The 13,674-nt window shown below is 36.4% G+C and overlaps 2 long non-coding RNA genes across 3 annotated transcripts; both read left to right on the forward strand.

The window, feature by feature from the left end:
- Positions 1-1,394: 1,394 nt before the first annotated feature.
- LOC145651633 (uncharacterized) lies at positions 1,395-3,349 on the forward strand. 2 transcript variants are annotated; one of them, XR_014117399.1, is made up of 4 exons: positions 1,395-1,457; positions 1,608-1,952; positions 2,796-2,848; positions 2,954-3,349. It is a non-coding gene; the product is annotated as an uncharacterized LOC145651633 (long non-coding RNA). The 2 variants fall into 2 exon arrangements; XR_014117398.1 differs by having other exon boundaries at positions 1,419-1,952.
- Positions 3,350-8,176: 4,827 nt separating this feature from the next.
- LOC145651632 (uncharacterized) lies at positions 8,177-11,535 on the forward strand. The gene is made up of 5 exons (XR_014117397.1): positions 8,177-8,253; positions 8,422-8,769; positions 9,020-9,561; positions 9,736-9,779; positions 10,399-11,535. It is a non-coding gene; the product is annotated as an uncharacterized LOC145651632 (long non-coding RNA).
- Positions 11,536-13,674: the final 2,139 nt, after the last annotated feature.

The following is a 13,674-nucleotide window of genomic DNA, read 5'->3' on the forward strand; positions in this document are numbered from 1 at the left end:
GGAACACAGGGGACAACAAGGGAACATTTTACAATAAAAGCCAAATTAAAAATTATAAGACCTCAAGACATCCTCCAGCCAATGAGAATTTATCTCCTGAGTAATGCATTTTGGTGCATTCATAATTTTTTAAAATCATGACACTTTATTTTATTGAGGAGCCCCAGAAACTGAGGTTAACCATCAGCAGTTCCAAGTAAATGTGATCTACACTGCAATGCCACAGACTGAACTCATGTTTGCACCAATTTGTACAAACTCTTTAAGGAAAAGGTAAGGCTTCTCAAGGGTCAGAGCTTAATGGAGCCCAAATAAACTCTGGTGACCATACTGACAATAATGCAAAAAAAGAGAACAGCATCTTGAGTTTTGATAGCCAATGAGATTTTAATTTTTGAGGCATAAAGTAAAATGGAGCTTTTGTTAGTAATCTCCTAGAGAGTCTTCCAATTTCTAAGATAGAACTTTTCATTTTTCACTGATAGCTTCATCCTGGTTCCATAGGTTATAATTCCACAACACATATAAGTTATTTTCTTCAGACACACCCAGCCCCACTGACACCATTAAAATGTGATCGGTGCCACGAGTTCCATGTGAGGTTTACACTCTAAATCTCCAGCAAACACAGTGTTACTCTACATACATTTACCCACTATATTGCCCGCATGTAGACAGTCACTTAATAACCTATAAAATCTATCACTGGTCACCACACAGACTAAAGTCATACCCAGCCCCACTAAATACTGTTAATGTCTATTCAGTGCTGACAGTTCCATGTGGATGTTATGAACTACACCACCAAGTATTCCTCAACACAGCAGTTCCATGCTGGTCTCCACAGTGACTAAGGCCATGTCCAGCCTCACTAGTACATTTAATGCATGTTCAGTGGCACTTGATATTGCAAGTGCAATGTTCAGTGGTTCCATTTGCATTATGTATTTCCCCAACTAGCCTAGACTCTCCTCACCCACAACCATTGACTAGGCCTTTCAGCTACTTCCAATAATTAATTTTTTCAATTGTTCTTCTAATGGATAAATAAACACCAAAAATAATCTGCACTCAAATAATCTGAGCTGTACAAAAAGATAAATAAATAATAGTACTAAAAAAAAATGATGGCAAATTTAATTACTATAAATAAGATTGTCAAATCAGCCCCTACTTCGAGTGGTGCTGTTACTTTAGCTTTCATGGATGTTGGGCTCAACATGTTTGAAAGAGATCAGACACTGCAGGTGGCCAAACAAGGTTGTAAGACAACAGGACAGAACAGGACCATGTGACCTTTGCCAGCCAATGAGATTTTGAGTCATGAGACCTGAAAGCTCATGAAGTTTATTTAGTTTGTCAGTTGCTTCTTTTCAAACCGTCTCCTTTGAGGTCTGAGCGTTACTCTGCAATGATGATACCAGTCTGTATATTCATATGTTTGAGCTACAAGACATGTATGGTTCCTAATCTTGACCAATGTTTATAAATACATCTGTCACTGTACCTTATGATGGTGACTTAATAATCAATAGACATTATTTGCTTTGGATAAACGTTTGTCCACATTTTTTTCATTATTGATCTGACTTGTTTTAATTTTATAGGACCTGTTCAATCTACAAATGCTGCTAAACAAGCAGTCATAAATGCACCTGGAAAAAATATCACTCTTAACTGCACATTGAAAGTGATATCCAGTGATGTTTTTTACATTTGGTACAAGCAAAGACTGAACCAGGAGCCTCAGCTAGTAGGAAGAATGAAAACAAATAAATAGGCAATACTTTCTTCTTCATTCAACAACTCCAGATTTACAATGACGTGGAATAATAACACAAAAGTTTTCACTATTCAAAATGCTACGACACATGATGAAGGAACTTATTTCTGTGGAATACCAAATGCAACAATGGTTTGCTTTTCCTCTGCTACCTTTGGCAGTGTAACAGGTAATTAAATGTTTTATTTTAAACTTCTTAACACTGGATTATAAGTAAAGCAGTAAACACTTATTGTTTTAATGTCAAAGCCACAGATGTTTTATGAAGATAATTAAAATCCTGAATAAAAGAGTAAATAAAGGTTTTCTGTCTATAAACTGCAAAATGATATAAGGTACACATTTTATAAAAGTACCTGAACCTGTTCAAGCATGTGAGGGAACCCAATATGAACTAAGAGCTGACACTGTTTGTGTTTTATTGACCAGGACAAAACCCAACCTAACAGAGCCTGACAGTGCAGGACATTGCAGGTTGGATTCCTCAAAAACAGACCAGTCAAGCAAATAGATTTTAATGTCTCTTTGCTTTAAAAAGTGATCACAGAATCCTATACTTCAAGAATTTTATCAATCAATTGCTTTTTAGTACAGATGCATATACATTTGTGTCAGCTTGTGTTGTATTTGCACTGTTGTTTTGTTTTCCCTAAAATCTCAGAGTGACACTTGTATCCTGTTTTGTATCTTTCCCTGTGCAGTCACATAAGTTATGAATGATTATTTTGTCTGTAGTTTTTTCTTTAAAGCTTCCTTTACTTTTGTACAACAGTATCTTTCATTATGCATGTCTGTTCCATGCTGTAGATATTCACTACCACCATGGTGTGCTGGTCATTAGCATGGGTCTGGCACTGGCTGTGTCTGTAGTCTGGAATCTCACTGTTTGCTCCAGCAGCTGGACAAAGAAGAGCTGCAAATATGAGTTAATTCAGGTCAACACAACTGCCAGTGATTTATTATCACTTCGTTGAATATCTGACATGTGTTCCCTTTTTTTATGAATTTCAAGGGAAAACATCTCAGTCAGACAACATCAAAGAGGGAGAGAGACCACAAGGCCAGGTATGCTACTATATGCTTGTTTCACTGTACCTGGATCAGTTTTATTTTAACCAAATTCACCCAGTTGAGTTCCGTACTAAAGATTTATGTTATACTGCATTACAGGTCTATGAGGACAAGATGCAGAAAACAGGGCATCAACAAAATGAGTACACCCATGTGAGATTCTGGCCTGTATGAGTACAGGCCAGTTTAGTGTTCAGTTCAGCACATAAAAGAAAATGGATCATACTGAGTGGAAGTATAGTCCAGAGTATGGGTATATTATTACTACTTTCTTATAGCCTTTTAGGTATCTTGCCAACATGGAGTGTTACTTCTGTGTTACTTTTCCCCCTGTGCTGTAGGACTGTAGCACTAGTTTACTGTACACCCCACATGCTGACATGGTTATACATGTAAACATTTTTCAATAAAGTTAATTTCATTTTCCTTAAGCTTCTTTTCACTGTTACCATGTTACACAAATATGTTTTACACACAATCCTTTACAAAGCTCTACACATGTACTCTGCCAACACGTCAAGTGCACTGACCTTTTGGTGGCAAGAACAGGAAGTCCTGAGTAGCTCTTATCCTGTTTGTATGAGCTAGAAGTAATAACAACAAATCTACAAAAAGAAGTAGTGTAATGTGTAATTTCCCTCATTTGTGCTGTACTAGTGTAATGTGTAATTAACCTCATGTGTGCAAAAAACACAAAGTCATAAGATGGAAACACCTGTAATTTATCCTACAAAATCAGGCCGCTGGCCTGATACAACACTCCTCCGTCTGCTCTGTGAGACAGAAACACTGTTTGTCTGTACATGGCTCAGTTCACCAACAAACAAATGTACACACAACGCAGCTTGTGTTTACACTTGCACCTATATGTGGATAATCCCTGTCTCTATTGTCATGCATGCCCAAGTGTACTTTGGTGATACAACACAAGTGCTTTGCTAATCTGCTTGGCTGCAAGCCAAATGGATGTGTGATACCGACATCAGGAAGTTGTCTTTTTTTTACAGGAACAGGAAGTCGTCTGACAACAGGAAGAAGGCTTTTTTGAAACCCAGAACAATTACAAAACCAAAAAGACACTTAGACCAACATCAGTCAAATGGATATTTCTATGAATAAAAATCTTTCAGTAAATGTTACAAGTCGGTCAAATTTGTTTGCATTTACTTGGAATAATCTTATTTTCTATGAAGACAGCAAAGCTGGGAGTGTGTATATCAATGTGGTTTTGGTTTCCTCTGAAGACCCTGCCTTTAATAAACTGTCACTGCCATGAATCACTGAATCACCAATGACACCACTGACGCTTTCAAGTATGAGGTAGCAAGGCATGTGTAATTCTTTCTACTAGCACTGAGACTAAAACATTATATTGTGCTTTATCAGATATACAATATTCACAACCTCTGGGCAAACAAAAGGAAACTATTAAAGAAATACAATGTTGAACTCCATTGTAATTATGTGTATACTAGTCATTAAATGTGAGCACCACTTCTAAATGTGATTGGGGCCTGATTTCCTGTTGATTGTTCTTGCTATTCTATAGGAAAGAGAAGTGCAGATAATGATCTCTCACCTGAAACAGGGTGTTCGAGGGGTGCTAGTTGGATTATATTTCACCAGAGGTGCTCAACTCAAACCACTGAGTTCTATCATCTTATTCAACATCAAAGAGTGCTGCCTGAAAGCTGAAACTGAAAAAAACCTTCCAAACATCATATCAGTTTAATAATAAATCACTTTTATTTTCCAGTATGTGTTTTTGGCACTGGATTATTTAGTCTGTCATGTTTGAAAACTGCTCGAGGTATCACACAGGAGCACAAGGTTCATTAATATTAATTACATACATAATACAGGGGAAAGATATTCACAACAATAAAAACAGAAACAACCAAGCTATAAAAGTAGAAAATATCAAAGTGCAATTTAAAAACACATCCTGTCCTCATCCCCCTAAATCATCTTGTCTGTGTAACATAGATATTACATTATTAGGACACTCATACTCTCCTCTTGATAAATGTCTTTTTAACTCTTGAATTCAGCAGGTTATCACAACTTAGAGCTGTCGCAGTGTGCAGCAAGAGAGTCATGCCCCCCCCCCCAACACACAGACTGCACCTGCCCTGCTCTGAATCACCTGATTACTAATCACCAGCACTTGTGCCTTATTTGCCCTCCCCCTATTTAAAGCCCATGGTTGCTTTCCCAGAGTTCATTGTTTGCTGACAGCACCTAAGATGATGTCGACTGTATCCTTCTCTTTGCTGCCACTGTGCTGTGAGTTTCCTACCAGCGTATTTGTTTCTATTGGTTATGGTTTGCCATTAACCAGCCTTGTGCATTTGTGTTTATCTTTATTACTATGGAGAATAAAAATGATCCTAAACTGCACTCACATCTCACTCCCTCCCTGCCACTGTCACAAGAGCTTTTGTGACAAAATAAAAATAAGACCTCAAGACTTCCTCCAGTTAATGAGAATTTATCTCCTGAGCAATGCAGACTGGTGCATTCCTCAATTTTTAAGAAATCAAACTGTATTGTATTGGCCAGGACATGCAGAGTTAAACCAAACAGAGCCTGAAAGTGCAGGAATAGGGTTATTTTAAAGGGTCATCATCACTTTGTCATGAGCACAGTACCAACATCAGTTTAGTTTCCTGCTATTTTTTAGCTGCTTTTTGAAAAAGAATGATGTGTGAACAGTTTTAGCTTTTGTGGTCACTGTGAATATGCACATAGGGAAAAAAAAAACCATACCATCTTAGACTGATAGCGTCTGATATTGCACTTCCTTTATGCTAATGCAGTGTGGTGAAACCTTTTTTAAATTTAGATATGCTAATTCTTAGTGGCTTGAAATACATAAATAAAGTCCATAAATTAACAGTTCTGCAACTATACAACATTACAACTAACATAGGATCTCTTAAATTAACCATGGACCGGAAGAAACCAAAACATTCTGCAAAAACACATAAGAACTATCACTATAAAACATATTAAGAAAACTTAGAAGGGAATTGTAGCATAGCATCAAGTTAACTAGCATACAAATATGTACAAAAAATGTTACTTTTTAAGAAAGGGCCATAACCATTTTAAAGACTATATGTTTTAGAATATCTTATCATAACAGATAACAACAAACATCACATATACATGCAGAAAAGATAATAAATGAACTTTAAAGAGGATACATGTGGAAGTAGGGAGACTGACGTGCCAGAGCAGTGTGTGTTCTCACATATGAAATAAAACAGTGCAATGTAACATTAAGTCAAGTTTCAAAGTCAAGTTTATTTATATAGCACTTTTTACAACAGATATTGTCACAAAGCAGCTTCACACATGTCAGAGTCCAAGCCCACAGTGACTGAGCCAAAGAGCATAAAGAAGAAACACTGAGAGGAACCAAGAATCAAAGGAGAGCCCATCATCCTCTGGTCAACACCAGACATCACAACAGGAAGAAAACAAGCAATAATGAACAAAAGCAACAGAAGTCTATTCCAGGTTTCTAGAAGTACTAGTCTGGGTTCAGTGAAAGTGTAAGTTTGTTTGAAACCCATCTAGAGCAGGAAAGACCCAGAAAAAAAAAGTCACCCAGTCAGTCTAGAGCTTCTCTATGTCTAGGGGGAGGAGACACACAAGGACAAGGGGAGGTGATCAGGATCTGGGAAGAGCCACAGAAGGGGAGGTAGTCAGATTGTGGGAGGAGCCACAGGAGGGGAGGTAGTCGGGATGTGGGAGGTGCCAAAGCAACTGAAGTTATCCATCAACAGCCGCAAGTAACTGTGATCTACACTGCAGTGCCACAGACTGAACTCATGTTTACATCAATTTGTACAAACTCTTTAAGGAAAAGGTAAGGCTTTTCCACGTTCAGAGGTTAATGGAGCCCAAATGATCTCTGGCGGCCAAACTGACTATAAGGAAAAAAAAGACAGAACAGTTTATTGTGAGTTTTGATAGATAATGAGATTTTAACTTATGAGGCATAACATAAAATTAGCCTTTTGTTAGTTATGTCCTAGCGAGTCTTCCAATTTCTAAGCTATAACTTCACTTTTCACTGATAGCTTCTTCCTTGTTCCTTAGGTTATAATTCCACAACACATGTAAGTTATTTTCTTCAGCCATAACCAGGCTCATTGACACCATTAATGCGTGATCAGGGCCACCTGTTCCATGTGGGCTTTACACTCTAAACCTCCAGCAAACACAGTGTTACTCTACATACATTTACCCACTGTACTTCCCCCATGCACTCAGTGACTTAATAACCTATAAAATCCATCATTGGTCTCCCAAGAGACTAAAGTCATACCCAGCCCCACTGACACTGTTAATGTGTACTCAGTATTGACAGTTCCATATGGATGTTATGAACTACACCAGTAAGTATTCCCCAACACAACAGCTCCATGCTGGTCTCCACAGTGACTAAGGCCAGGTCCAGCCTAAATAGTACAGCCTAACTAGTACTAGTACAATGAATGCTCAGTGGCACCGGGTCCATTTGCATTATTCATTTCCCCATCTAGCCTGTATTCTTCTCACCCACAACCACTGAATAGTCACTTCAGCTACTTCCAATAATTTCTTCACAGCAACATTTAGTTTACAAACCCTAAAACCAAATTCCATAAGCAAAGATGTGGCGGTGACCTATTACAAACAGGACCAACAAAATTCACCATCAACATTCCAGAGACTTCTGCACTTCATAATCTGAGAAAATAACTCTTGCTGTTTTGTGTCTTTACAGTTAAATATGAGACTCACTAAAACACTTTATAAAACTAATTAGAACCTTTTTAAGCTACTCTGACTCTTGTTGTACACTTTTCAATATTGCTCCATAAAATATAGAGCGCCTCTGTGATATAACATTTTCCAACCATGTTCCATTAGGCTTGGTTTGAAAGGACAGTAGCACATAAGGAAGGGCACATTTTTCATGTTACTCTTCTATTGAATAGTAAATTCCCAAAAGTATCAGCACTCAACTTGTTTTACAATCTTAGCTGTAAAATAAATAAATAAATAATAATTTAAAAAACAGAGAAAATTTAAATACTATAAACAAGATTGTCATCTCACCCCTTTCTTTGAGAGGTGCTCTGTTACTTTAACTTACATGGATGTTGGGCTCAACATGGTTTAAAGAGATCAGACACTGCAGGTGGCCAAACATGATTGTAAGACAACAGGACAGAACAGGACCATGTGACCTTTGCCAGCCAATGAGTCATGAGACCTGAAAGCTCATGAAGTTTATTTAGTTTGTCAGTTGCTTCTTTTCAAACCGTCTCCTTTGATGTCGGAGCGTGACTCTGCAATGATGATACCAGTCTGGATACTTTTATTTTTGAGCTACAAGACATGTATGGTTCCAAATCTTTACAATGTTTATAATCTCAATGTTTATAATTTCATCAGTTACTGTACTTTATGATGTTGGATAATCAATAATCAATATACAATATTTGCTTTGGATAAACTTTTGTCCACATTTTTTTTCATTAATGATCTGACTCAGTTTCATTTTATAGGTCATGTTCAAACTACAAATGCTGCTAAACAAGCAGTCATGAATGTACCTGGAAAAAATATCACTCTTAACTGCACATTGAAAGCTACATCCAGTGACATCTATTGGACCATTTGGTACAAGCAAAGACTGAGCCAGGAGCCTCAGCAAGTAGGAAGAGCGCAAACAAATAAAAAGGCAAGACTTTCTTCTCCATTCAACAACTCCAGATTTACAATCACATGGATTAATAGCACAAACGTTTTGACTATTCAAAATGCTACAACACATGATGAAGGAACTTATTTCTGTGGAATACCAAATGCAACAACGGTTCTCTTTTCCTCTGCTACCTTTGGCTGTGTAACAGGTAATGAAATGTTTTATTTTAAACTTCTTAACACTGGATTATAAGTAAAGCACCTTAAACGTATTGTTATACTGTCAATGCCACAGAGGTTTTATGAAGAGAATTAAAATCCTGAATAAAAGAGTTTTCAGTCTATAAACTGCAAAATGATATAAGATGCAAATTTAATAAAAGTACCTGAACTTGTTCAAGCATGTGAGGGAACCCAATATGAACTAAGAGCTGACACTGTTTGTGTTTTATTGACCAGGACAAAAACCCAACCTAACAGAGCCTGACATTGCAGGGCAGTGCAGGTTGGATTCTTCAAAAACAGATCAGTCAAGCAAGTATCTTTGTGTCTCTTTTCTTTAAATAAAATTATTAACAAACAATAAAATAATCATTATCATTCAAGCTTCTGTGTGATATTTACAAAGCACATCTAGTACAATCATTTGAATATCACCAAGATTGTACAGTATTTGTGATATCAAGAGAAATACACATCAGAGTGAGTTCCCCAAGGAACTGTCAACTCAAGCCTTATATAGTTCATTTATACTTTTCATATGAATATATCTTCATGGCATAGCTTTGTGGTTAACATCTGACATCATTGTAGGATACCGTGATTCTTAGGCTGACATTTTAATTTCACTTTAATTTTACATTAAATTTATATTTATAAAAATTATTTTACAGTTAATCTTGTAGTGATCTGCCTTGGAGCAGTGCTGGGAGTGTGTGTGGCTGTTGTCATTGCTCAAACTATAATCATTTGTAAGATGAAAAATTCTAAACACGGCAATGGTAAGTGTTCATAAAGGGCAGGGTGCTTGAACTATTCTAATTCATGACTTCATACTATTTTTTATCTTTAAGAGCTATTGAAATTATTGATAAGAATTTTGCAACAAACCTGGCATACAGGTAATTTTTTCTGATCCATTAAAATTTAATTCTGTATTCTTTCCCTAACCACAGTGAGACCTCAACAAGGTAGTGTGATGGAGAAAACCACCAATCAGGTATAACTTGTGCAGTTGTGTTTTCATGCCATTTATATATAAATATAATGCTTAACAACTAGCCAATCATAGACATGAAAACAGTAGATGTTACATTAGCTATTGTTTTAATTAGCATAATACGACATGCCTCCGATAACAGAAAAGTCCAGATTTGAAAGTAAGTACTTAGTGAATTGGGACTACCCTGATAAAATATGCTGCATCTCACATTATGAACATTTGTTTAATTGTGTTGTTTAGACAAAGCAGGTTATGTAAAGAGCAGAATGAGTCTAATCATAAACAATATTAAAATCTCTAAATCTTAAAAAGGTATTTACTGCCTTTTATACAATTAAATTGACATATTTTATAAAGAATGTTTGTGGCTCTGCTCAGTTTCCTTTGTTTCATATCTGTGGTGCTGATATAGTTTATAGCTGTAGTCTAATTATGGAATCATTGACACACATGTATGAAGCTGTTGTGGAGATGTATAAGACATGCAACACTGCACTGCTGTAGAGGAGGAGGAGAAGGCAACTCACTGTCTCTGTGTTTCAGACTAGTAGTCATATTCTAAATAAGGATCAGAATGATAGTAATGTTCACTAAACATTGTTGTTCATTCCCACAGCCACATGATGCTGAAGAGCTGAATTATGCTGCCATTCATTTCAATGAGAGGAAAACCAAAAGAGGGCAGATGAAGAGAGGACAGCATGAAGACAGCGTGTACTCTGAAGTGAAACGTTCAGATCTTACTGACTATCATCTAGATTATTAGCTCTCTTACTTTCTAGAATCCTAAGTGAAGTCTGGATACATTACCTCTTTACTGGCATATTCAGTGTTCTAAAGGAGGTGCTGTGTAACTCTGTAATCTCTAAGTCTCTATTTCCTGTTCATCTGCTTTCTGATATTTAAGATATGTTTCTTCTTGTTCATTCCAGCTTCAAAAATAAAGTGCCACATTTGTCTAAGAGAACTACTGTGCTCAAAACTGGATGACTGAGAAAGAATATCCACAATGTTTTGAAGCTCCAGACATGGTGCTGTAGAGAGGTGCATGTAATCAGTTATCATGAGATTGATAGAATATCGCATTGTGCCTGTTGTTTTTGTTGCTTCGCGTCTGATATTAAACAGCAGAGATATTAAATATTGTGTTATTATTTTTATTATTATAGATCACCAATATTAAACTTGATGTAAACTATTTTTATTACACTTTATTTAATACTGTATGATTTCTTGTTATAATGGTTCACGCTTTAATTACTTGTGGTTATTTTATTCCATCCTACTTTAGTGGCTCTATCAATTATCAATATCACATTGCAAACTAAGTGTTTTACAGATATTACCGTTTGTAAATCTATAACTACCCAAACATTTTGCATAGACAAAAAATTATTCAAAGTAAACTGGATAATTAAGGTGTAAAGCTTTAGAGCCTAAAAAAAGGAAGAATAAAACTGTATTGAATATACACGTGTCACGGGACGCTCCCCCCCTCACAAGTCACGTGTTACGGCCTGCCGCATGCAGGGGGTTTCACCTCATGTGCAACCACGCACTTCCTGATTGCACGCACCTGTACAGGGTTTAACATCTTGTTTCATTGTCTATTTAAACTTCTGTTAGTGTGTGTATTGTGTTGGTTATTGTTAGTCTGCTGCTGTATGTTAACACACATATGTTGTCATTGTTAAACGTTATTGTAGTCTGTGTTTATTTAAATGTGTACATTATGTCTGTCGTTAATGTTGTGTGTGAGTGCCACAATTATTCGTATGTTATGTTAATAAATGTATCACTTTATCGAGGGAGTCTGTGCGTCCTGCTCTACGCCCTTCAGCACTCAGGCCAGCAGAATTGTTACACATATAACCCCTGACCCATATGTTTGTACTACAAAATTAGGGCCTGTGTATTTGTAATTATTATTTCAGCATATTTTGTGTTACTTTTAAATTATGGAATAATATGAGCATGTGCACACACACACACACACACACACACAAGCAAACACTCAGACATACACCTTATCACCATCACATCATAAGAAACTGCAGTCTGATAATGGGGAGGGTGACAAATTAATAAATATGTATTAATAATTTAAAATATTAGTTTTAACACTCTGAATTATGTTTAACATTATGCTTAACCCTCTGACATCTCAGGGCATTTCCTCTGTTTTTGCATATTTTCTTAAATTCACTTTAAAGGTTTTTACTTATAACATGATATCCATATGTTTCATATCAAAGTGTGGCAGATGACATGCATCTTCACCTATAATCTAACCCCTATATCTAAGCTCTCATAGGCACTTTATTCATACTATCAACATATTTCTAAGCTGCCTTATCACAAAGATATTACTAAAAACATTGTGAAACATTGAAGCTGACGATGTGCTAGTGTGTGCATCAACCACAATGTACCAACATAACACACAGGTGAATAAGACTCAACACTTGCCACCTTTGTGATTTGTGGCACAAAACCTAAACATACAGCAAATGCAACAGAAGTAACAAAAGTATAAAGGCTGTTAGACGGAGACTGCAGGAGGGGCGACACCGTGACACTTGACCTTACATGACCTGAGACTTGTGTCTGATATAGTCACACTTCACTTAAAGGTTTGCCCTCTTTCAGATAAAGCACAAATACAATTTTCTGTTGGTTGTTCTTGCTACTCTATAGGAAATAGAAGTGCAGATAATGATCTCTCACCTGAAACAGGGTGGTGAAGGGGTGCTGGTTGGATTATATTTGACCAGAGGTGCTCAACTCAAACCAAAGAGTTCTATTACCTTATTCGGCCTCATATAATGCTGCCTGAAAGTTAAATTAATCTGCTAAACATATTATCAGTATAATAACAAATCACTTTTATTTGCCAATATGTGTTTTTGGCACAGGATTATTTAGTCTGCTATGTTTGAAAACTGTTTAGTGTATCACACAGGAACACAAGGGTCATTAATATTACTGGCATACATTATACAGGGGAAAGATATATACAACAATAAAGAAAACATCCACAGAAACATGCAAGTTATAAAAGTAGCCAAAGTGAAATTTAAAAACACATCCTGTATTCATCCTCCTAAATTGTCTTGTCTGTGTAACCTAGATATTATATTATGAGGACACTCTTACTCTCTTCCTGACAAATATATTTTTAACTCTTGAATTTAGCAGGCTAACACACCTTAGAGATTTTGTTTGTGTTTACTTTTGAAACTTTTTTTCAGGTTATAACTCGTAACAGTGAGCGGTAAAAAGCTCAACATTATATCGGTCCAGGGTTATTGAGCCAATACAGAGAGTATGGGGATACATGATTAAACAAATAAAAACACATGAAGACAAACAGGGGAAGCAGGCCATAACAGAGGCTAGGAAACACAAAGGCTAGGAAAAACTGTTAGACTAGGATACACCGAGTACAAACTTATGAGCATACAGATACAGACTTTCAAACAGTCAGTGAACAGCAAAGACACATGGAACAAGACAGGGTTTAAATACATGAAATTAACAAAGACTAGAAAGGAGGAACAGGTATGGAAAATCAAACAAGGAGTGGAGAAAATGAAACTTGGGAATCGAACCAAAACACAAGACATGGAAAACGTGGAACAGGGAAGCTAGGAGGGACTAATTGTGACACTGCTTCTATAATTGCTCCAGTTAGAATTATCATTTCATTCATCTGTAAAATATGCACTTGTTCCATATTCATGTTTAAAAAGGTTACAGATTATTTTCTTTCCTTTTCTTTTTTTCTTTTCTTAAGCATCTCAGGAGACATTTTTTGTTCATTAAGGCAGTACAGCATCATGAAACACGGGGAACTAAAGGAGAAATTCTAAGTTTACAATAAAGGCCAAAT

This window comes from Electrophorus electricus, chromosome 16, assembly GCF_041902795.1.
Source record: "Electrophorus electricus isolate QZ-2024a chromosome 16, ASM4190279v1, whole genome shotgun sequence".
NCBI lineage: Eukaryota > Metazoa > Chordata > Actinopteri > Gymnotiformes > Gymnotidae > Electrophorus > Electrophorus electricus.